Consider the following 23,837-nt stretch of genomic DNA (forward strand, 5'->3'; position numbering starts at 1 on the left):
TTCTGTCTCCAAAACAGCTTCTTCCACGTGGGAGCAGAAATTGAGGAGAGAAGCCATTTATTTCTCTTACTGTCTCCCGTCTTTGAAGAGGAGGAGGAAGTAGAAGTTGAAAAACAACAGGAATGAAGTCAGTGGCAAGACCAGCTGGTGCCACTGATGACCAGGCCTGAGGTTAAAATATTAACCCCACACTCTAACCACATGTGGTCTCAATCTATGACGACCCTTTCACGTGGAACCCCTTAGAGCTGTAAGCCCTTAAAAGGGCCAGGAACTCTGTCTTCAGGGAGCTCGGCTCTTAAGACGCGAGTCCGCCGATGCTCCCGGCCGAATAAAAACCTCTTCCTTCTTTAAACCGGTGTCTGAGGAGTTTTGTCTACGGCTGGTCCTGCTACAAAATGCCTGCGCTAGAACCACGCATCTGACGGCTTCTGCTGGCCTTGGATGGGAGGGAGGGCTCCTGGTCCCAACCCTGTGAAAAAAAATCTCAAAGGAAGACTCTGATTGGATCATGTGGGTCATGTGTCCACTGGACCAATCAGCTGTGACCATGGAGGCAGAGTCACAGGTGAATATGGCGGCCCCCAGAAGAAAACGGACTTGGAGAAAGGAGAGAGAAGTGGTTTCTATCAAGAGGTGGGGTCATGCCTCGATGCTGGGTGACAAGACAGGAGAGGCCACTGCATGCCCCTAACATGGTCTTCCTCCTCCCTGGATCCCAGGGGGCTTCAGGGTTCCTGGAGCCCACAGCACCTCCAGCTGACAATGAGGGCATGGATGAAGGGGCCAAGGGTGGTAACCAACGTGTCCCCATCCTTGCCTCAGCCTTCCTGGACTCCATTACTGCCCAGCCGTGCACACAGTCCAAAGGATTATCCCAGCTTGGGGTCCCAGGATTCTCATTTGTGAAAAAGCCCAGATGTCAACAGGTCCTGATGGGTGAGTCACCCCGCTGCCCACTGCACCCCATGTGTGGTCTCTCTGATGCTTACGCTGATGTTCCACACGCTATCATCTGCAGTGCCCAAATCTCAAAAGATCAGTACAGCAAAACAGTTTTTGTAGGTTTGTCTCAAACTAATTGGGTGGCAAAACTTGACCTGAGCTGATACGAATCTATTTAGATCTTTGTTTATCCCAATTAGTGAGGGATGTTCATATGTTTTCCTGAAGAACTATTAATGCGCTTGATTACAGGTGTTTCTCCAGGCGCTCGTGAGGTGTTAAGATATACCTTATTGACTTCTAAAGTCCCCACACTCTAAACTGTGAAACACATCTGGTCCCAGAGGTTGCAGATAAAGGTTTGTGGACTGGGTAGAGTCCTGCCTCCTTGGCATAGTGCTGGCAACCTTAGGTGGGGTAACAATAAAGCTGTCCTCCTAGGGTGTTTTGACATTAAATGCAGAGGAAGCACAGAACACAGTGGAGCAAAGTGCTCCTCCCATAAATGTTAGCTGTTAGCAGAACATGCTTTAGGTTGTTCAGTCTTTGCAGCATCTCTCTGAGGCTTAGTCACAGTCCATTTTACCCACGCAAAAGCTGAGGCTGGGAGAGGTTAAGTAACTCGCCTAAGGCAGCAAAGCTAGGAGGCAGGACCACCATGATGGCTGATTCCGGAACAAAGCAATTCTTAAATCATCATGCAAGAAGTTGCATGGTTGCTAGTCTTTCTTGTGCTCACTGGGATTCATTTGTAGGTGAAACCCTCAAAGGTCATGTAATGGAAGCCAGTACATAATATGCTGGTCTTGTCCTAAGCAATTTATGCACATTACCTAATCCAATTCTTGCTACCCCTCTGTGAAGTCACTGATCTTGTTATTGCCATTTAACAGCAGGGAAACTGAGGCACAGAGCAGGTGAATAACTTGCCCTGGGTTATACAACCAGAAAGGGAGGAGGCCCTGATTAGAGCCCAGGTGGTCTCTCATTTTGCTTGAGGGTCTGCAAGCTTATCCATTCAACTGGGTTGCCTCAGTGTGAGGAGTGAAACACCTGTGTAAATAAGACCTTCCTTCCACACTTCCCCACTGTGCTTCAGGCTTCAGTTTCCAAAGCACTTTCCCCGGGTAAGTGCAAGGAGAAGGTGTTCTGTGTTATGGAGGCTCAGATAAGTCGAGTGATTAGCAAGAGGCACACTGACGATGTAGTGTATGTGCCACCCCACACTCCTGGGGGCTGTCTGATCAAGCTGAAGGGACTTAAGAGCAAATAACTCAAGGTGATAAGAGTGGCCACCAAGGTGATTACAGCACCACATGCACCTGCTGTGTCAGCCTTCGCTCAGTGAAGAGACCCTGGTTTCATGCTGAACAGTGCCTGGGAGTGATGTTTAACACATCTCCAGAATAAACCAGTGGCTTAGCATGGAGCATCAACACTGCTAATATCACGATACGAGAGACCAGACACTCTTGATGGCAAAGCACACCATGGTTTATGAAGCAGCCTTGCCCAAAACCTCAGCCCTGAACCTAATTGGGCCTCCTGATCCAACCACCAATTTTCAGGAAATATGAAGGACAGAAGCACAGGTTAGATGACACCATGGTGATGCAGCCAGCTGCACTTAAGCTATGGGAGACTCTGTTGGACAAATGTCCTGGTTTCTTTAACACTTCTTTCTCTCTCCATATATATATATATGTATGTACACACACACACACACACACACGGAGAGAGAGAGAGAGAGAGAATGAATAATCCATATAAGAAAAAGACAAAAGTCATATCAAGCTATTATAACTTGGGGCCTTTATTTGGATTCTGGTTTGAACTGTTCGAAATAATTGATAATGTTATGAGGGACTGGAAATTAGAACACTGCCTAGATATTTGATAGCATTAAGAAACTACTGTTATGTTTGAGTGTGACAGTGGCACTGTCATCTGGGTGGATAGGGTAGGGGTGAAACAGGATTGGCCAGGAGTTGATCACTGGCAAGGCTGGAAGCTGGGGAGAGGTACACTGGGGTTGGTTACGCTGCTGTTTGTATGGTTGCATGTATTTGAATTTTTCCATAAGAAAAAGTAAATAAAGGATTTGTTTACTTGCCTAAAGCAGTACCGCTCTTGCAAATGATTCAAACAATATAAAAGCGAAGTGAAACATTAAAGTGTCTAATTCTTCCAGTTCGTTTCCCTTTCAGGTAACCACTGTCTAAGAGTTTGATGTAAATCCTTCTAGGCTTTCTAATGTCTCTATAAACGATCACATATCTTTATACTTTTTTTTTTTTTTTTTACACAAATGGGATTATACTACACACATGTGTCTGCAGTGTGCCTTTTTCTCTGAGCAATGTCATGGCCAATCCTTCATGGTCTAGCTGCTTTTCTTTCTTTTTAACTTCACTGTATGTGTTTGTATGGATGTACCATGATTTATTTCACCATTCCCTTTGGGTAAACTTTTAGATTGATTTGAACCTTTTGCTGTTACAAGTCATGCTTCAGTGAATGTCCTTGCACATATACCTTGGTGCATTTTTGTGAGGATTTGTGTCAAATGTGGTCTTAGAAGGAGAATTGTTCTGTTGGAACATGTGCGGCCAGAATGTCGTCCATAAAATTGTCCTCTCTGATGCTAATGAAGTGGGCTGTGTCCCTGTCTAGCCTTAAAAATATGGTTGAGTTTTCCCCCGATCATGTAAGAAGTACATGCATTTTGAAGGAATTTGGAAAATATAGAAAAGGAAAGAAGAAAGTAAATACCAGCCAGATTTCCACATGTCATACTTATTGCTGTTCATTGAGATTGTTTCCAAGTGTTTGCTATTGAAAGTCATGCTGCAAGAACAGCTTTGTGTATAAATCTTTATCTACATTGTGCTCATTTCCTTAGGGGCTATTCTGCAGCAGGAATTACTGAGTAAAACCTTTGGGCTAATTTTAGGTTACCTGTACTATGCCATCAAGGCAAATACTAGGATGTTTGTATGAATGTTGACCACTACAAGCAATGCAGTAGAGGGGCCTGTCTTCGTATATCTTGTCCAGTGTTCAGTATTACCACCAAACCATTATCTTTTTCTTTATTGCCTGTTTGCAATAAAATATACTCTTTCACTTTTTCTCCTTTTGATTTGTGATGATCAATCAAGACCATAGGTTAATTACTAATATGGTTAGTGACACAGGCTCTGAACTTGGGCTACCTGAGCTCACAACCCAGCTACACCTTGTGGCTCACCTTTTTGCAGCCTCATCTTCTGCAGACTGGGAACATCATCGTATCTATTATGAAATGAGGCAATCCACATGAAGCACGGGGTCGAGTGTCTGAACACAGGGCAGGCGATGAGTTGTGACGACGGTGATATTGTCTACAAGAAAAACATGAGGTATGGGATTTTGGAGCTTGGGAAATAGCTGAGAAAACAAAACTTAGAAAGATTAGATTAGAGACAGGAGGTTAGGGTTATATGAGCAGTATCTTAAGGTATCTGAATGGGATGGAGATGGGGGAGAGCTCCCTGAGGGCTTCCTGGAAGAAGGGGAAGCTGAGCAGAGCCTTGAAGGGCAAGGACAGGGAGGTAGGAAAATGGAGCCAGCAAAAACAGGATGGATGGGGGTGTGCATGCTCCCCTCCTTCTCTCCTGCCTGTCATTGTTCACGCTGGGCATCCATCACCCTGATGAGGGCCGAGGGGAGAGCTGGGCCAACGACCAACCACTGCACAGCAGGAATAAAAACACTTGACCCTCTGGTGGGAGGAATTCAGTTGGAGTGGGAAATTTTATTTTGAATAATTAGCTAATCACTGGGGAGATTTCATAACAAAGAGAAATATGGAAAAGTACTTTGCAGCAGAAAAAAATGAGCATCTCCCCCACCCCAATTCCATTAGCACCGACAGGAATAAAGCTCCTGTATTATACAATGCCTTGGTTTCTCAGAGGAAGCCTGCAGAGTGTGGAGTGCGTCTGTAAGGCGTGAAGAATGGGCTCGGCTGACTGCATGGCTGCTCTTCCACTTGGGCTGGGTGGAGGTCCAGGAAACAGCAATGTCATCTTGAGAAGCCTCCCAGGAGCTGAACATGCCTAGAATTGGCACACGGTGGGGGTGGGAAGAGCTTTGCTGGTAGGAGGCCTGGGGGTGAGCAGAGTGGCGTTCCCCAAGGGCTGGAGGCATTGATGGCGGAGGCTGCACTGGGCGACGGCAGTGGGTTCCTCAGTTCTTCTGACAATTCGGGGCCAGCTCACTTGGGGCGAAGAAGCCCTAATGGGCAGAAGGAGGAGGTTGAGAAGATCACACACAGAAATCCTGAGACACAGCCGGTGCTTTCTGAAGATCTGATAAAGAGTGGGGGGTCTGACAGTGAGGGTCCGAGGGAACTTGTGGGTTTGTCTGTAAATTAGGATGTTTTAGGGGTCCGGGGTACTGGTTAGGCTGGTCTTGAGTATTTAGTGTGGTTTTGGACAACATCATTATTTGGAGTCTGTAAAATGGGTATCATGATGTCCACCTCACAGTTGTGGTGGTAAAGAAGGGGACATATGTCAGGTGCTGTCTGGCCCTCTGTGCTGGGTGACAAGCCGTCCCAAAACACAAAGGCTTATAACGACAACCTTGAATTGTGTCTTGTGATTCTGTGAGCCGGTGGGGCCTGGCTGGTGGTTCTTCCACTGTCTGTCTTGGGGTCTCTCATGACATTGCTGTGAGGTGGTGGCTGTGGCTGTGGCAGGAGTGGCCTCTCTCTCTAGGGATAATCCATGTGGCTGTTTTCTCCAATGGGAGGACCTGGATTTCTCACCTGACTCTCTGAGAGAGGAAGTGACACTGCTAGGTCCTTTTAATACCTGCTATGGAAGACCCAAAGGTAGCACTTCCTCTGCATTCTATTGGCCAAGCAGGCCCAGCCCAGGGTCAAGGGCAGGGGTGCAAGCTCAGCTTTCGATGGGTGGCCAGGGGCTCCTGTGTACAGGGTGGGTGGAGTCATTTGGGGGTATTTGGCGATCACCTTGCCCAGGTGCTTTACCCTGGGCAGACACTCAGATGCAAGGCATCTTACCATGACTGTGGCTAAAAGATTGGATTTTGCCACACTTGTTTGAAAATAACCTCTGCCCTGAGGCCCTGGACCTTCCTTTTGCAGCAGCTGTCCCCCAGTATCTCCCCTCCAGATGTCCTCATAATCCAGCAACTAAGGGGGTAACGCCTGGCATAGCTGGGGAGAGGGCTGCTGAGACCAGTTCCAGTGAGTTCTGATCTGCTACTGCCTGTGGTTGTTAAGTATTTTGTGTATCACCTGCAGGGCAGTCTCTCTGTATAGTAGCTGCTCAAGTAATGGGAACGTCTTTCATTCCTACTCGTGTTGCTATTGTTATTTTGAGACAGGGGTTTAGACATTGCACTTTGGGAGCAAAAGAGAATCTGCTGCCAGCCTCCAGAAATTCTGCACGATTCAGTTTTCCTTTTGGAAAAAGCCCTAGGTGTCAAAAAGGAAAATCAACTCTTTTGGCTTGATTTTCTACTTGGTCAAGGTAATGAAAGCCCCAAGCTGCAAACTGAGAGAGAGTAGGACGACATCAACACAAAAACGATCTCTGTCCTGGCGGTCCCTTGGCTCTCCCTCTCTGACGGCCTGTTCCAGGCAGCCTGCACGCTGGCCCAGACCTGGGCCCTGGCCCAGCCTTCGGCCCCATTTCCTGAGCTTGCTGACTGAGCCGTCTCCTCAGCACTCGGGTGCACATTCCAGGGAATCTTGACAGCGAGGCCCTTTCTCCCAGCCCAATTTCAACAAACACAGGCAGACCACCACAATCCGGCTCGCGACGTGGGGCTGGCACCGCAGGCCTTGGCAGTGGGGAACACACATCTCCGGGCCAGGGCAGCAGATGTGGGCCTTCCAGGCCGCACCACCTCCAGGCAGAGCAGGAGGCCCTGGGGGTGGCCAGGAGGGGCTCAGAGCTGTTGCGGGGGCTGCGGTCTCTGCAAAGCGACTCTGGCACTCCTCCCTCGCTGGGGCGAAGCCGGTCTGTCAGGGCAGCCCATCAGAGTGTCCAAATGCACTCTGCGATTCCCATGGCTGTGGCCCAAAAGCAACCTCCAGGCAGATGGGAAAGTCGGCTTTTTTGTATGAACGTGAAACATTCTTTGAAGACTGCTCATCTTTGTGTCCTGTTTGGAAATGTCGGAGGCCTGAGAAAGTGGAAACTGCCTGTTCCATTAGGTTCCCAGGTCTGGAATCGGGAAGGATGGAATTTGGACTTTTCTTGGAAAGTCCACAAGAACTAAACCTGTTTAGAGAACATTTCCTGTTGGGAATGGCTAATGCCTGGAATGTGTTACTGAAGGTCTCTCTTTTTGGAGATTTTTATAAGGAAAATAACCTGACAATTCTAGGGGGGATGATCATAGCTGTTCTTTTGGAGAACTGACCTCATCTGTATAATCCAAATTCCCCAACCTTTAACCACAGCAGACATGGCTGGTTGATCTCAGAACTCTGTCCCACTGACCTTAGATTTAGCCTCAGATTCCTCCTTCACACAGTTCTCCACTTTTAATCCATCAAACTTGAGTGGAGACCTTTTTTTGTCACTTCTGGATTCCACTTTTGCTGTGTGCAAGGTTCTTTCCATGACCTTGTCCCTTGGGATGGTCTCTGTAGACCGTATTCCACCTGTCTTGTCATTACACCAAAGGTAAGGAATTTTTTGGTTTTAATGGTATGTTATTAGCTTTAATTTATTATAGAATAAATACTTGGCTTCAAGGCATTGAATGTAATTTTTGGTAAAATAATGGTATTTTACTGGTTTTAATAATGGTTTGTGCGTTACCGAAAGTTGCTCAGAACCTCAGGTCTATGATGGAAGGACATTTACAGAGATCTCCTGTCTTCTTTAGTTTCAGCTCCTTGTCACTGGCTTGCTTCCAGTTGCAGAGTTAACTATTAGAACCCCTGTTCCTAGGTGGACCATCTCCTCCTGGGCTCTGATATGAGGCCAGTCTATTTTTCTTTCTTTCTTTTTTTTTTTTTGTGAGACGGAGTCTAGCTCTGTCGCCCAGGCTGGAGTGCAGTGGCTGGATCTCAGCTCACTGCAAGCTCCGCCTCCCGGGTTTACGCCATTCTCCTGCCTCAGCCTCCCGAGTAGCTGGGACTACAGGCGCCCGCCACCTCGCCCGGCTAGTTTTTTATGTATTCTTTAGTAGAGACGGGGTTTCACCGTGTTAGCCAGGATGGACTCGATCTCCTGACCTTGTGATCCGCCCGTCTCGGCCTCCCAAAGTGCTGGGATTACAGGCTTGAGCCACCACGCCCGGCCGAGGCCAATCTATTAAGACATTTAACGAGAGGAGGCTTAGGATTGCAGCTGAAAACCACCAAGGCCTTTGTTATACACTAACTTTCCTTTGTGGGCTTAAAAAATTACAGAAATATTAGAGTGTTATCTCAGTAGCTCCAAGAATCAGAGGGAAATTTAGGGAAAAAGTTTATTTGTGTAATACTTGTTCTTAGGTGTTCCATAGATGTGGGCATATTTTCAACCCAGGAATATGCATGGGTGCAGTGATACATTGCATGCATTTGAGTTTATGTAAGCCAAACAAAAGCACAGGCGGTTGCTGTCTCTGAAACATAGAATAATAACATGATAAAGGGCAGCTGCCATCCACTGCATGAGAAACATGGAGTAGTGGAAGCATCTTTGGGGTTGGACTTGGGCAGATCCAGGTTCACATCCTGCTTCTACCAGGGAGCAACCATGTGGCTCTGAGAATGTTTACTTCTCTGAGCTTTGGTTTTCAAATTAGTGCAATGGAATGATGATATGGATTAAATGAGATAATAGTCACAAAAATGCCTAGCATGGTGTAGATTACATCTTAATAAAGCTGTTACTTAAAAAAGGGTGATGGGGTCCTGCTGAAAGGGAAAATATTAAATGGAAGGACATGTTTTTCTTTGTACATGGTGACCCTTCCATTGGTGCATCGAGTTGAGAAGGTGTTAAAATGCTTGGAGCGTCTTAAGTTCTCGGCTCTGCTGCTGTGAGTGGTGCACAGCTATTCTGTTTGTCATTTCTTTCAATGGGAAGCAGACGTGGTTTTTGTCCAACGAGGGCCGCTGTCTTCATCTGCTGCATGTTTCAGGGGCAGTGACTTGGCTGCTGTCGGCTTTACTTATGATGTTTACAAAATGGTTTTATTTTGGCTAAATTACCCACTTTGGTTAGGAACGATTGTTGCGAAGTTCAAACACATCAGAGTTGGAATTGTTGGCTCTGCTTCTTAAAGGATATGTGACTTTGGGCAAGGCTTCTTACCAGTCTGAGCTTCAGATTTCTTATCTGTGCAATGGGCACAAGAGCACCTAGGACAGCGGGTTGCCTGGAAGATCAGTGGGATCGTGTATATGCCCAACGGTATGTAGGGAGGAAAAGTGTCAAAGGGTTTCATAAAGGGTTTTATATATTCTATCGTGGTCATTAAGTTTGCAGTATTTAAAAATAGGTGTGTAAAAGATACACAGTGCAGATGTCAAGTCATTTTATGCACCAGTAACCCAGCATTCCCCTGAATGGGCAAGGGAATGTGACATTTAGATGAAGTTTTAACAAAACGAGTAAGAAAACTTGAATGGGAACCTCTGCGGAGAGCAGGGTCTTTTAGGAACTGATGAGCTGGGTTGAGACATCCTCCCCGTCCCCAAGGAAAGAAATGTCCAGCCTCTCTAGTATGTCCAGCTTCTCTAATATGTCCAGCTTCTCTAATATGTCCAGCCTCTCTAATATGTCCAGCCTCTCTAATATGTCCAGCCTCTCTAATATGTCCAGCCTCTCTAATATGTCCAGCCTCTCTAATATGTCCAGCTTCTCTAATATGTCCAGCCTCTCTAATGCCACCTGGTGGCTACCACTGAGGAGGTGAAAGAGGAAGAGGGTGTTTGAATGGACTGATGAGAGCAATAACTGACATTTGCCGAGCACTTTCTAGAAACACTGAATTGTGGTACCCTGCTGAATCCTGCCAATGACCGTAGGAGGTGTGACTCCAGGGACCACACTCTTAGCCCCTTGCTTGACTGTCATTTTGTCATCTAGTTTTGCACAGACACTGTCCAAACTGCATGTGTTTTGACTCGGCTGAGGATGGAGGGTAGGGCCATTATGTCTAATTATTCAGGTTGTGCACTGCACAACCCCAAGGGCTCCATTCTCTTCACAGATACAGATAGAAATGCTTGTTATGACACTTTTCTGGCAGATGGCAGTCAAGTGACTTGTTCCAACAAAAAGTATATTGTGGCCATTTTTCTGACAGATTGAAGAAGGAAAATCTCTCTTGAATTCACACCAAAGTTCTGTATGGGCTGGTTGTAGCACGATTATTGGCTGGAGTCACTGCCTGCTTCATCCGGAGGGAGGGAATTGTATTCTAATGGGGAAACTGGGGCCATAATGTTGTCTCTATGTCTGGTAGCAAAGTCCCTACAGTCAAGTACAGCCTTGCTGTTATAACAGAGGCATTCCCAAGAGGCAGGGGAGCAGAATGGTTAAGAGCAGAGTGCAGAGATAGTTGGCCGGAGTTCAAAGTCTGGCTCTGCCACCTATTGCTGTGTGTCTTTGGGCAACTTGCTTAATCTCTCTGGGCCTCAGTGACCACATCTGACATTGAATGACAATGACAGCACCCGCTTCACAGATCTGTGCTGAGTCTTAAATGAGCTGCTGTATATAAATGAGAACAGTACCTGGCTTGCATTAGGTGTTAGCTGTTTTTTTTTTTGTTTTTTTGTTTTTTTTTGTTTTTTTTTTTAAAGGTAGCCTAAGGCCTTTCTTACAGAAGTGTGGCTTTAAGAACATGAGCTGGTCCTTGGAATTTTTGTAGACTGACTTTCACTCAGTGGTATCTGGTCATTTGTAAGTTCCTACATTTCATGAAGAAGATAGGTTTACAACTGGGCCAACTGTAAGGAAGAAGACCCAAATATTAACTCATGCAGCTTGTTCAAAAGAGGACTGACTTAGTACATTTCAGGCTCCCTCCATCACTGCCTAACAGCAACGACTGCACATTTTTACCTCCTAGATTTTGCTGTAATTTTGTAGATGGAATTTCATAAAGGGTTTTATATATTCTATCGTGGTCATTAAGTTTGCAGTATTTAAAAATAGATGTGTGAAAGATACACAGCGCAGGCTATAAAACACCCTCAAACGACATTAAAATGGGAACGAATCCATTCATTTGGGTTTCAGCTGAGTTTATCTTGTATTATGTATTTTTTAATATCCAAAGACCTGTAGAAATAGGTTATTGAGTAGGAAGTTGGCCAAGCCAGAGCTCTACACCATGTGGGCACTTGTGGGCACTGGCAAAGCCCTTGGAATTTGATCCTGATTGCAATACAGTCATTTTCCACCTGCAAAAACAGTTCCTCCAGCAAACCTGGGGTGGGGGTGGGGTTTATGTACTCCCACCTTCTCCAGCCTGGATCTTTCACTTTCCATTAGGCTCAATGTCCTCACATCGATGCTTATATGATGGACCTCTTAGAAAATATTTAATACATGTTTGCATTTCTAAACTTAAAAAACGTTTGCCCTGGTATTTGCCACCAGAACGCGATTAAATGAGCCATGTGAAATCAAACTCCAGGTCTCTGGGGTCTTGTACAACCCCTAAGATCTAGTAGGTCTTAACGAACTTTTGTGAAATGTATAGTTGGATGTATTTGGGCCCGCATGTGAAGAGGGTGGACTTTAAGGTGGCAAATCTGAAGTCATTTGGCAGAGAACTCAGCATGACAGTCATGAGCCAGCACCTAAAGAGGACAGAGGGTGTGAGTGTGCACCAGTCCTGGTGTCAAACCCGTGATTTTCCAGCGGTGGTACCAGAGGCAGGTCTTATAACCTCTGTGAACCTCAGCTTCTCATCTACCAAATGGGAGCAATGATTCTACCTAGGCCTATGAGGGTTTTTCTAAGAAATACATGAGTGAATGTAGACAAAGTGCGTAAGATTAAATGTGCATGGTAAGTGCTCAGTACGTGCTAGTTGCTACTGTTTCTAGAAATAATGATGATGCTGATAGTAATCGTAATCGTAAAGGTAATATCCTGGTAATGCATTAATCTGTCGATCGTAATGTCATCCATCATCGTAAATCGTAAAGTCGCAATAATGTCACGTAAAAATAGATAATATCGTCGTCATCATCATCGTAAATATCGTATCGTAAGTAATGTCGTAAAGTAAAATGTCGTAAATAATGTCTCGATCGTAATCATCTATCGTCGTCATCGTAAAGATCACTTAATAATAATATCGTAAAGAAATATCGATAATATCATCGTCATCATCATCGTAAGTAAATGTCGTATCATCGTCATCGTAAATGTCAGTATTCCATAATAAATAAAGTAATAGATAATGTCATAATAGATAATAAAAAGTAGAATAGCTCATATAAATTAAAGTAAAAATGAAATAAAAGTAATAAAATAAATGATAATGTAATAATGGAATAATGAAATGGAAGCAAAAAAAAATTAAAATGAAAAATGGTAAAGTAATTAAGAAAGTAAATGAAGATCCCTTGGTAATGTCTGTGAGAGTAATAGATAATAATAAAATGGCTAAGTAAATGTAAATGGTAAGTAATAAATAATAAAGTAAGTAATGAAATAGTAAAATTAAGTAGTGAAGTGAACCCTATAATGAAATAAAGTAATGAATAAAATAATAATATAATGAATAATCGTGAATAACAATAAATTAAAGAGTAAAGTAAAGTAAATGTCGTAAAGTAATAATAGATAAAGTAAAACAACAATAAAATAAAAATGAAGTAAAGTAAAATAATAATAGATAAGTAATAATAAATTAATAAATGTCTCGTAGAAAGTAAAGTAAAGATCCCACTTAATATCATTAAAATGTCATCATAATAATGTCATGTAATAAATGTCGTAAATATCTCGTAATAAATAATCTCATAAAATAGCTCATTAATGTCATCGTATCGTTATGATGATGGTGATGACGATGGTGATAATAAGCGTTTCTTGGTAGGCTGAAGACTTTGACATAGAATTTATTATTGCTTTCTAGGATGATTTGAAGGAATTCAGCCACTCCTGGATGTTTTCTCTGCTTATTACTGAAATGCCACTATTGAGTTCTTCAGTGGGACTCAGCCTCATAACCTCCTCAATCCCCAAATGTATTCATTTTTCCTTTATGATATTGTCTTTACCTCTTGTTTAAGAAATCTTTTTCAAAATTTATAAAGCTATTTCCTATGTTTTCCTCCAAATTTTTAATTTTTTTGCCTTTCATATTTAGTTATTTAATGTTTTCTATGACATGAACTAGGAATTTAATTTTTATTACTTTATATGGAATTCCTACATTGCCACATCTCCAAGTATCCTTTAGTGCTTTTTTTGTTGATCTGAACAGTTTTCAGATTGTTAGGGTTTTTTTTTTTGAGACGGAGTCTCGCTCTGTCGCCCAGGCTGGAGCGCAGTGGCCAGATCTCAGCTCACTGCAAGCTCCGCCCCCTGGGTTTACACCATTCTCCTGCCTCAGCCTCCCGAGTAGCTGGGACTACAGGCGCCCGCCACCTCGCCCGGCTAGTTTTTTGTATTTTTTTAGTAGAGACGGGGTTTCACCATGTTAGCCAGGATGGTCTCGATCTCCTGACCTCGTGATCCGCCCGTCTCGGCCTCCCAAAGTGCTGGGATTACAGGCTTGAGCCACGTTTGTTTTGTTTTGTTTTTTTGAGACAGAGTCTCGCTGTGTCACCTAGACAGGAGTGCAATGGTGCAGTCATAGCTCACTGCAGCCTTGGCCTCCCAGGCTCAGGTGATCCTCTCATCTCAGCTTCCCAAGTAACTGGGATAACAGGCACTCGTCACTATGCCTGACTAATTTTTTTTTTTTTCTTTTTGTAATGATGGGGTCTTGCTGTGTTACCAGGGCTGGTCTTGAATTCCTGGGCTCAAGAAATCCTCCCACCTTGGCCTCCCAAAGTGCTGGGATTACAGACATGAGCCACTATGTCCAGCCCATTTGGGCTTTAAGACATTGGCCATGTGCCTCAGTATTGGAAAGGCAGCTTGTATCTTGTACTCTGCTGTGTGACTTCAGTAACTTTTCTTCTCTGAGCCTCAGTTTCCTCATCTGTAAATGGGGAGACTAACTGAGCCCTGTCTACCTTTCAGGAGTGCACTGAGGGCACATGACATAATATATGTGAAAGTGCTTTGCAAACTGCGAAGTGTTTTGGATGCTTCTGAGTCATGTGCTGGTGACCTTTGGAGAACCTTCTCTCTATGAGATACGTGCATTTCGGGCTAGTCATTAATCCCAAATGGCCAGAGGAGGGGAGCTTTGAGCTCCATGGGCTTTGAAATTCCTGCAAGAGTTCTGTGTACTTTGTAAGTTATAGGCTGGCTCATATTGTGCAATGGTTGTGACTCCTATTTTTTAATCATGAGCCTATGTGGAGACGGTGTGCAGAATCTCGAGTGATGTCACGTTGGGGGTTGCAGGAAAGATGTCTTACACACTCCAGAATCTAATCCTTCGTTTCCATGTTGGAAAATTAGTGACAGTATCTGCCATTTACTGAGTGCCCTTAATGTCCTAGTCACTTTATTTGTGTTAACTGCAAAGCAGCTACCATTATCCCTGTTTTACAGATGAGGAACCTATGGTGTGGAAATGTCAGTGTGAAGGGGCTGTCTCATGACCACAGAGCTTGGAAAAGGCAGAGTTACAAGTGGGATTCATGCTCTCTGAGCCTAAAGTCCATGTTCTGTTTAGGGTACCATGGTGGCTTATCCGGTTTTTGTTTTCAGCCAACCAATTAACATCACTAACCAACCAACTAATGAACAATGATCCACCCACCCAACCAACTAACCAACCAACCAATCAGCTAATCAACAACCAGCCAACAACAAGCCACCAACCACCAACCATGCATGTTAGCATCAGTCACGTGCTCAGCCCTGAGCTTCGGGAGGGAGAGGACATTCTATCCCGGCCCTGGAGGAACTCTGGGTCTGTGCCTCTTGCGCTGCATTCTAGAGATGCGTTCAGCGTCCTCGGCTGGATCGTCACTTCTTTGGGGCGGGAGTTACAACCTCGTGGCCTCTGTATTGTTAGTGCCCAGCACAGGGGTGCGTGGCCATCTAGGATGGGAGTGGGTGTGGGGCTCAGTAAATATCATGCACACACATGCTGTCACATACCCTCTCACACATGCACTCACACACACTTATGCACTCTTCACACACACTCGTACACATGCACTCACATTCACACATACACTCACACACATGCTCACACTCACATACATGTGCACTCACACTTATGCACTCTTCACACACACTCGTACACATGCACTCACATTCACACATACACGCTCTCACACACTCACATACATGTGCATTCACACACACACTTATGCACTCTTCACACATACACTCCGTCACACACCTGCACTCTCACACACTTATGCATTCCTCACATACACATAGACTCACATTTACAAATACACACATGCACTCACTCACACTTATGCACTCTTCACACATACACATAGGCACTCACATATATTCACACACACTTGCACAAACTCACATTCACACACGCACTCACACACATTCACACATGCACAGTCTCACATTCACACACATGCAGTCACACAAACACACACATGCTCTCATATGCACTCACATATTCTCACATACATATGCACTCACACACACTCAAAACACATTCACCCTCAAAACACGTCTGCATGCACACACTTGTCCAGAGTCACGCTCATACACTTGCACACTCCCTGTCACACACTTTCACATACACATTCATTCTCAATCTCACACCCTCACTCTCATACTCTCATACACATATCCATGTACACTCTCACACATAACTTTTATCTCTCTCACACACACATACACACCCTTCCTTGAGCATGAAACACAACACGTAACACACTGTGGGAGGAAGGAAGGGGCCACACAGCTTTCAGAGCCTGAATTGGATGTGTTCAGGAGTCAGATCCCTACTAGGTGTCAGATCTGCACTCTGGGGGTCAGGTGCGTGCTCTGGGTCAGATCCACGCTCTGGGGTCAGATCCACGCTCAGGGTCAGATCTAAGCTTAGGGTCAGGTCTGAGCTTGGGGTCAGATCTGGGCTCTGGGGTCAGGTCTGTGCCCGGGGGTCAGGTCTGTACTGGGGGTTAGGTTCACACCTGGGGGTCAGATCCGTGTTGGAATCAGATCTGTGCTCTGCTATGTGGTGGGTTCCATGCCATGCTGTAGGGTCAGCTCTGCCTCAGGTGGCTACGTGAAAAGCAGGTGGGATGGTGCCTGCCTGGAGCCCTCCCCTTCTTAGGGGAGCACAGCAGCCTCTCGAGGGCCGCCGCCTCGCTTGGGGAAGCTGTCAGGGGCTCTGCGCGGGTGGTGGGTGGTGGGCTCGCCATAGCGGAAGGAGCCCTGAATTGGGGTCGGAGGTCTGAGCCCAGCTGTGCCACTCACACCTTGGGTGGCCTGGGCCGGCCTCAGCCACCGGGCTCTGCCCTCATTTTCTGCACACGGCCGCTGAGGCCCAGGGCCCGAGCGCCCGCTCTCCAAAGCCCCTTCCTGGAAACTCTGGCGTTTCCCGTCTTTTCTGGCTGCTCATTAACAGGGCATTTTCATTTTCCAGTCCGCATTCCAGCTTCCTCCCGTGGGCCTCACCCCCTGGCAGGGAAGCGGGCGCTGCGCGGATTCTCCGAAAGGCCCCAGGAAAGGGCGAGGGGCCGGCAGTTGCCTTAAATGCCAGCCCCTCAGTGGGCACCAGGGACACCGCGCCTGGGTTCCGGGCCCCTCAGTCCCAGTCTGCTGGGAAACCGGGTGTTTTCTTACCCAAGCCTGAGTCACCGCCGGTGAAGTGGACGGTTGGAAAGTCTGGGGCTCAGGGCGGACCACACAGCGAGTGCGCGCAGCTCAGCCCCGGCCTGGACGGCCCCTCCCAAGGCCCCGCTGCGGGAGGGGCTGTGGGAGACCCGCGTGTCTTTCTCCCGTTTCTGGGGCTCGTGTGAGCTCCCTGGAGGCTGACAGATGCCGCCAGGCTCTGCTTCTCAGCCTGGCCTGGGGTCCCGGCGTCGAGCCGAGGAGAGAGTGAGAGATCCGCCCGCCCGTCGTGCGTGGCCAGCGGAGCCAGAGCCGGCGAGGAGGACAGCCTGGCTGCAAGGTCCTGTGCCACATTCGGGGAGGCTGTTCCCCATCCAGCGCCGGCCCGGTTTCAATCAGCCTCCTTCATCCGCACAGGCCAAGAAAAAGCTATAAAGTCAGAAGCCGCGCTGGCATCTGCTATGCGCGAGAACAGAGCAGATATTGTCCCCGGCTTCCAGTTCTCGGCGGCCCTCATTCTTGTTGGCCACACAAATGGTTCTAATCAGTTTTCAGAGGCTCTCCGTGGTGTTTTAAGATGTTTGCTCGCTGCATTCTTGGGCAAATTACCCTCCAGTCTTGAACGTCACCTTTCCACCTCCTTCCCCAGCTGAAGCGAAAGGGAGGATGAGGTGTGAGTCAGACGTGTGTGTGTACACGCCCGTGTGCCATGCATGTCCTTGGTAGATTTCAACTTCTGTGAGCCGAGAGGCAAGTCGGAGGAGCTGCCACCCCTGCCCAGGGCGAGGGCGTGAGGCTTCCTGATTATCTGTGGGACATCCATGTGGACGTCTCTCTCCTTGGAATTTGGGCAGTGTGGTCCAGCACCTTCCAGACTGCACCTCACCTCTCAGGTGACCCTTACCTGTCTGTGTGGCCACGTCCACTTTCTGGCCTTGTCCCCAGGGGTTTGGGGCCATTCTGGTCTGGGCCTCCAGGTTGGGGGTGATTATCGCTGTGTCAGCCACCCTCCTTCTGGTGAGGAAACAGGGCCTCAAGTCCTCTCTGATGTTGTCCTCCTGCTGCAGAGCGCTCAGAGGGTGGTGGTCAAACCCAAAGGCCTTTTCTGCTGAACTGTCAATGGAAAGGTGAACCCCGTGGGAGGGATGAGGGTCTCCTTGTTACCAGGCAAATGGGATTTGTTGACCCCGCGGCAAGCCGGAAGTCAGGCCCTAAGACGGGAGATTGAGCTCTCTCCCAACACCTCCACAAAAGTGTGTATTGAAGAGTGAGGTCGTGTACACGTAAGAGTTATGGCCTGATGTGCTTTCATCACACAATGGAAATAAGCCTGCAAAATCCCTCACGATGGGGCAAGAGCAGCTGCTGCCACACAGGGCCTGGGTGCCAGGCTCAGCGTTAAAGACCTCCGCGTTCCTGACCTTCTTCTGGTCTTTAAGACATTTTTCTTTTCAGTTGGGAAAAGGAGTGATACATTGATTGTCTGCAGTGTGTTCAGTCAGGAGGGAACTGTGGGGTCTGGGGAGGTGCTGGCTTCTTCCCTTCTCTTTCCCTTTCTCCCTTCCTCTTCCCTCCTCTTTTCTTCCCTCTTTCCTTCCCTCCTTTCTTCCTTCTTCCTTTCGGTCTCCATTGTCAACCCACAGCCCTGACTCAGAGAACTGAGGTATCAGAGATGGGTTTGGGAGGATGTCTAACAAATGTACCCATGATCCACCCGCCCTGAGACTGTATAACTGAGGGCAAAAAGGACAAAATTCTTCACCGTACCTGTCACAGGTTGGGTTTTCTGGGAATCGATTCTGAGACAGTTTGGGGTGCAAGTTTTTCTTTGGATCAATACCCGTGAAAGGAAGGCAGAACAAACAGGGTTGGGCAGAGGGAGAAGTAAGACTTTGACGTAATCTCATAGAACCTTGGCCAGTCTGGTGGGGTGCCTGGAGCAAGAACTATCTGTCCATCAGAGCATCTGCCTTGGACTAAACGCCAGGGCGCTTCCACTCCTGCCTTTTAGACGTGAGATGTGGCTGCCCCAGGAAGGGTGCGGCTTGGGATAGATGGCTCTCTGAAGCTGGAATAGGCCCCCAAAAGGGGCAGGCGGCTAACTGACCACATTCCCTGCAGCTGAGGGCCTCGGTGGTGCACCTTCATGTCTGAACAATTTTATTCTAGATCAACACATCCCATACTGCGCCCTAGGACCCTGAGAGCTCTGAGAAGGTGATAAAGAAGGGCCCATGAATTGTTTTAAAATTCCAAAACGTGTCTTTACACTGACATAAAGCCACAGCCAAGAGTTGGCTTTGTCTTGGGCCAGACATGATGAGCGTACACTGGCAGCTTCAGGTTACACAATGGAGATGTGTGCAGGGTGGAATCCCAGCTCAGATATTCTCCAGCTGAGGGAACTGGGGCAAGTCACTTAACCACTGCTTTGTAAAATGGAGTTGAAAACCACACAAGCCCATCAGAGCTATGTGGATGAAATTGGAGTTAAATGAAATGGTACATGGGAGGCGCTTGGTATAGATCCTAAGTGCATGTGTCTTTCGTTATTGTTATTTCTGTTGCCATCACAGTTATGCCAGCTGGAACTACATTTCCCAGATTTTTGTGTCTGTGGATCCAGGTCAGTAGGGGCTACAGGAGACCCTTCTTTATGCCCCGAAGGTGGCTACAGGGAAAGTCTTGTTGCAGCTCACACACATTGTCACCGATCTTTTCTCTCACCTGGCTGGTGTGGGGTGGCAGTTGTTTGTGGCTTCTCCAGCAACCTGGATTTTCCACTTTAGGTTTTGAAATCTAGGAATGGGGTGAGAGCAGCTTCATGATGAAAGGCACCATCTTTTCATGTGGGAGACCTGGATCAGCAAAATGGGAGACTGTGAGAAGCAGATGCGGGGCTGACTTGTCTTTGCTCTCCCTCATTTCACATCCATCCTCCTGACTGTCTGCCCTGCTGACTTCAGGCCCAGCACCAACCACAGCCCACAACCTTCCATGGAAGTCTTGGGAGTTTAACAGGCTCCCATGAATGAGTGACATTGAGTACTTATAACAAGTCCCTTGTTCTATATTTCTCAGTGTTTCCACTTCTGTGATTAAACCCTAAATGACACCACATCACCATCACCACTATCATCCTTATTAGCACCATCACCATCATCATCACCTCACCATCAACACTGTCATCCTTATTAGCACCATCACCATCATCATCACCTCACCATCAGCACCGTCACCATTATTAGCACCATCACCATCATCACCCCACCATCACTATCATCACCACATCACCATCGACACTGTCATCATTTTCACTATCGCGGTCGTCACCTTCACCATCATCATCACCATCACCATCACTGACATCCTCGCCATCATTATCACCATCCTTACCGTAATCCATACTGTTACTGCCACCATCCTTATCATCATATAAGTACTGTGTGCAGAACTAGTTGCACCACTGGAGCTCCCATCCTTATCATCATTTACCATCCTCACTGTTACCATTATCACCATCATCCTCCTTACCATCACCATTCCCCCATCCTCCTCCTCCTCACCATCATTAATGTCACCAGCAGCATCATCACCAACCCTACTATCATCATAATCATGATCATCTTCACCACCATCACCAAAATCATCATCGTTTTGCCATTGCCACAGTATCACCACCACCACCATGATCCTCATCATCATGGGAAAGATGAATTAGACAACATCTATGTACAGAAAGTAGAGCTATATCAAGGAGGGCAGAAGTCACAGTTCACTTTTACAAAGAGCCACCTGACAATTAGGACTAGCATTTGGTCATGAACTCTAATGCCTATGGTAGCCAGGCAGATAACATACCTGATTGGAATTTGGGGGTACATGGAAATGTGGAATGGTGAGACTATGACAGGCTGCCCGAAGATAATCAAATCCAATTTTTTATGAAACAAGGTGATGGCCAAACAAGCCACCTGAGGGGTGAATCCAACTGAAGTCCCCAGTTTGCACCCACTGGACTGGAGGGTCGTTTTATTTAGTTTCAGTGATATTTCCATTCCTAGGTGAAGAGACAGAGAAAAATCATTTTGCAGGTAGTGGGAGGCCGAGGATCTGGTGGGAAGATTGCAGTGTAGGAAGCAGACAGATTTGGGTTTGGGTCCCAGGTCTAGATTGCAATATTGGCCACTTTGGTCAACTTTTCTGAGCAGCAGTCCCCTCATATGAGATAAATAACCACAGTAGTCCATCCCTCACCCCATTTGGCTGCCCTGAGATCAAAGGAGACAAGATTTGGAGAGCACTCACTCCATGCTTAGCGCATAGGACATGCTCAATGAATGCTAGCTATTGCTGTAATTAGTTTTAGAGGATTCATTTCGAGGATGACCTGAAGTCTCCCTACACTCTCCCTCTCCCTGCTCATATAATATCACACACACATACATACACCCTCTCTCACACACACTCACATACATACACATTCTCACAGATACACTCAAAGTAAGGTAGACTCTCTAATAATCCAGTGTGCTGAGTCTGTGGATTACTGAGTAAGCATACAATTTATCCACTATATAAATTAATGAAACTGATGTCAAGAACAGTATCTCATGCTAAAAGTCCACACTTAATTCTTTCTCCTTCTACAACACACTCACACACATTCATTCACACTCCGCTTTCAATTCTGCAGCTCCTGTGATCTGCCTAATGTCAGAAGCAACCTTTCAATTGCGCATTCCTGGGGGAAATACTTTTTTTCCTCCTCCAGAAGAAAGATGCCTCATGATATCACTTGAGAAGAATGAACTCAAACCGAGGGCTCTCTGGGGACAAACTTTGACCTGGTGGTTTGCTGGTGCTGGCCTTTCTGAGTAAGGAGACCCACCCAGCATACCTTGCCCTCAGGCCACCCAGTCTTTCCCGCTGTCCTACAGGAAGGCTTCGGTTAAACATCCACAGTCGTGGGTGGGCTCCTTCCCATCACGCTGCCCAACTGGGCAGTTCCTCCCCTTCATTGTGAGTTCATTGCTGTAATGGAAGAACCAAGGAAGGGAATGTCTTCTCTCATCCAAGGCTGTGGTGGCCTAAGCTTCTCTCTTAGGGGCTGGGTAGGAAGCCCAGTTTCTTCAGTTCTATTTGAGTCTTCGGCAGGAGATAGGCTGAAGAGCACAACACCCTTGCTTGGTGCATGGCAAACAGTCGACAGGTAAGTAGATGTTTTCCCTATTGAGCAGGCTTGTCCAGGCCATGAGCATGCAGTGCTCAGCTGTTGATTGTGCCCTCTCAGCACTCATCTCTCCTGTTACTAGCACCTGAGTTTCCCTTCAAAGTATCATGTTCCCTCCACTTCCAGTCCACCTGTTTGAGGTGGGCATGTGACCCAGTGTCAGCCATGAGAACACTCCATCCTAGGCTGGGTGCGGTGGCTCATGCCTGTAATCCTAGCCCTTTAGGAAGCCAAGGCTGGAAGATCCCTTGAGGCCAGGAGTTCCAGAATACTCCACCCTTTCTGACCATTGTGATTGGTCTAGAAATGTTATTTATCCCAAATGACTATATTGAGATCCCTTGAGGAATCTTTTACTGTAGCCCTGAGAAAGAGAAATTCTCTTTGTCCTGGGATTGCTGAACTGTGAGGATTTGAGCTTGAGGATGCCAGAAGTTCCTTACCACCCCCAGGGATAGTCTACTTAAAATGATCCTGGCTCAGAGAAAACCATCAGAGGGACAGATGTGGAGACCAAGATTTGGAGACATTGTTTGAGCCTCTTAGTCTATGTTAATGGAAGCTAGACCTTCTAGTTAAGAGAAGCAGTTAATTTCCCGAATTGGCAAAAATCAACTATTTACAAACTAAAGGGTCTCAGCTAATACAGGTCACATATTGAGGGATGCTTATAAATATATATAAAATTGCTTAGTCAGTTTTAAAATCAGAATCTTATTGCGATAACAACAGTCATCATAGCTGGCATTCACTGAGGTCTTATTAGTGCCAAGAATTGTAGAAAGCATTTTTAATACTTTTCCTGAATAAATCGTTAAGGCCACCCTGTGCCATGCATATTATCACCGTCTCTATAATCATCATCATCATCATCGTCACTATTATGGACTGAATGTGTCCCCCACCCCAAATTTGCATGTTGAAGCCCTAACGTCCAACTTGATGGCATTTGGAGATGGGGCCTTTGACAGGTAATTAGGTTTGGATGAGGTCATGAGGGTGGAGCCTCCATGATGGGTTTAATGTCAGTATAAGAAGAAACACCAGAGTGTATGTATGCTGTCTCTCTCTCTCTCTCTTTCCCCCTGCCTCCCCTTCTGTCTCCCTCTCCCTTTTCCTGTCTCTCTTTCTTTCTCCTCGCCATGTGAAGACACAGGGAAATGTAGCTGTCTACAAGTCAGGAAAACAGCCTTCACCAGAACCTGACCATGTTGGCTCTGTGATCTTGAACTTCCCAGCCTCAAGAACTGTGAGAAATAAATTTCTGTTATTTAAGTCACCCAGTCTATGGTATTTTGTTGTGACAGCCTGAGAAGACTGAAATAGTCACCATCATTGCCATCACCACCATCATCATCACCATCACCATCACCATCATCACCATCACCATCATCATCACCATCACCATCATAATCACCATCACCACCATTATCACCATAACCATCATCATCACCACCATTCACCATCATCACCATCACCACCGTTACCATCATCACCATCACTAACATCACCAGCATCATCACCATCATTACCATTATCATCATCTACTATTATCACCATCATCATCATCACCATCATTACTTATTGTTACGCATTTTATTAATACGATATATTACTTTAATTTTATTATAATGACATATGCATTACTTTATATTAATGACATTACTTATTACTTTACGATACGATAGTGAGCCACGCATTTATTACGACATGACATTACTATGAAAGAGCAT

The 23,837-nt window shown here is 46.3% G+C and overlaps 1 long non-coding RNA gene across 2 annotated transcripts in view; it reads left to right on the top strand.

The window, feature by feature from the left end:
* Nucleotides 1-308: 308 nt before the first annotated feature.
* Nucleotides 309-23,837, top strand: part of LOC110742072 — an 89,889-nt gene continuing 66,360 nt past the window's right edge. For both annotated transcript variants that reach the window (XR_002519350.2, XR_002519349.2), the window contains exon 1: nt 309-939. This is a non-coding gene — a long non-coding RNA (uncharacterized LOC110742072). The remainder of the gene's footprint in view (nt 940-23,837) is intronic.

Source organism: Papio anubis, chromosome 18 (assembly GCF_008728515.1).
Source record: "Papio anubis isolate 15944 chromosome 18, Panubis1.0, whole genome shotgun sequence".
NCBI lineage: Eukaryota > Metazoa > Chordata > Mammalia > Primates > Cercopithecidae > Papio > Papio anubis.